Source organism: Limulus polyphemus, unplaced genomic scaffold, assembly GCF_000517525.1.
Source record: "Limulus polyphemus unplaced genomic scaffold, Limulus_polyphemus-2.1.2 Scaffold2611, whole genome shotgun sequence".
Classification (NCBI taxonomy): domain Eukaryota; kingdom Metazoa; phylum Arthropoda; class Merostomata; order Xiphosura; family Limulidae; genus Limulus; species Limulus polyphemus.
This window is the reverse complement of record NW_013668221.1, coordinates 168,421-170,843: the sequence shown is the minus strand read 5'-3', so window position 1 is coordinate 170,843 and position 2,423 is coordinate 168,421.

Sequence of the window (2,423 nt, the reverse complement as noted above, 5' to 3'; positions counted from 1 at the left end):
GGAAAATAGGCTGCAGTCTGATAATTTATATAATTTTAAAAATTGATGTGGTTTACTAGAATGCGAGTTAGCGTTTAAATGTAAATTGAAAATACAGATTAACTAAATGATAGAAGAAATAATTGAATGGTAAACAAAAGCATAACAAATAAAAAAAAAAAAGAATTTGCTATCTCACAATCCTTCCCATTTTCGGAAACCGAAGTGATTACATTAATTAATACTAAACTTCCTCATTATACTAACACTGAATCCTTTATAGTTTCAGAAACCTTACAAGTAAAAATAATTCATATTCTTAAATCTTGAGCTTCATCTTTTTTCCTGCTGTAGTTCATCTTACAGAAAGTTTGAGTTTAGAGATCAGCCAGGTTGAGAAGACAAGAGTCATTAGGATTTTATGTCGAAGGATGAGATGTGGATACACCAGAATTAGTTGTTCATTTTGTTGGGCAAATCTCCAAGCCTTCTTGCAGCATTTAATTTTGTGAAAATGCCTAGGATAAGAATGGTGTCAAGGAATTAACTGGAGAAAAAAAAAATGTACATCTTTTAAATTTAAAAAAAATCTAATTACAACCAGCGAGTTTGGACAGTCCAATTCAATATAAAATAAATTTGAGTAAAATTGTTTATTCCAGAAGATAATGGATGTATTCATAATAATATAATTTAGAAGTTAACTACTTTTAGTTGTGACTTACCGTTACTAGTTTATTAACATTGTATCTTGTCTTCTGTATAACGTCTTGAAATAGTTGTGTTCGTTGGTTGTCTTCAAAACGTCGTTCTTTGACCTTTTATAAACTATCAAGTAACTCGTGTAGAGGTTATGGATATGCAAGTGGTAAGGACTTTGTACTAACATGAAAGAATATACCACTAATATCAGGATTAATATTTCAATAAATAAAAGAAGTTAAAAAAAGAAAATATATGCACAAAAGTACAAAACATCTAATAACAAACATTTCTCACTAACTCTCGTGAGCAGACTTATTGAAGCTCATGACAGGGTTTATATTCAAGATATTAAAGATGCATTTTAACATTATTTACACTCTTCTCCGACATTATTATTTACAAGTCACAGATAGGGAAACTGATGTCAGTCTGATAACACTTATAAACTTTAAATGATGTAATTAGCTAGAAGGTGAGTTAGCGTTTAAATGTAAACTAAAATTTCATAGATTAACTAAATAATAGAAAGAATAATAAAGTGAACTGAAAACAAAACCACAAAGAAATAAAATAGAATTTGCTACCTCACATTCCTTGCTCTTTCGAAAAAAGTGATTACATTAATCACTCCTAAATTCCCAATTTTCATATCCTTACTTTAAACGACCTCGTTATACTGACATCATGAATCCTGCCCAGTTTAAATACATATACCTTACAAAGAAAATCAGTTCATATTATTCTATCTTCACCTTCTCTGCCTTCCGGCTCAAGTTACGGGAAATCCTCGAGTTCAAAGAGAAGCTAAGCTGCAATAATTAATTAACTAGTTAGAACAGATTAATTCATATGATCATTATTTACATACTATTTACCAATGTTAAATATCTGTACGTGACCGATATGGGAAACTGGTGTCAGTCTGATTACTCTTAGAATTTAAAAGTTAATGGGATTAGCTAGGAAGTGAGTTAGCGTTTAAGTGTAAACTGAAAATTAACAGATAAACTAAACGATAGAAAGAATAAGTTAACTGTAAACAAAACCATAACAAAACAAAATAGGTTGCTACCTCACACTCCTTTCGAAAACCGAAGTGATTACATTAATCACTCCTTACTTTTAACGCCCTTATTATACCAACACCAAGAATCCTTTACAGTTTCAGTACAGATACCTTACAAGAAGAAATAATTCATGTATCTTCATCTTCTCTACTTTCCTGCTCTAGTTCACTTTAGAGGAAGTGTTAGAGTTCAAAGACCACTTACGTTAGGCAGAGGACACAAGTGACTTGTTAGCACGTTACGTCGAAGGATGAGAAGTGGACACACTAGAATAAGTCCTTTATTTTGATGGAAGGGAAGCCGCAATCTAAAAGCCTTCTTGTGCCATTTAAATTTTCTGAAACGGCATAGGACGATGATAATTTCTTCTGGTGTCTAAAATAATAAAAAAAAAATCTGGAAAAATTCATTTTAGAAACTTAAAATTGTCCTATTAACACGATATAACCTAATTTATATAAAAATGGAGAAACACAAGTCGTAACTTTCAACTATTCATTCAGTCTTAGAATAAAGTTCAGTAAGCGTCACTCTAGAACATATTTGATGTATTCTTAACAATAGTAGTGAGTTACCTACTTTTAATTTTGTTCGAAACTGACTAACGGGTACAAGCTTCTCGCTGTATCTTCATGTTTTTCAACGTTAGATATTGTCTTCTGTATAACATTT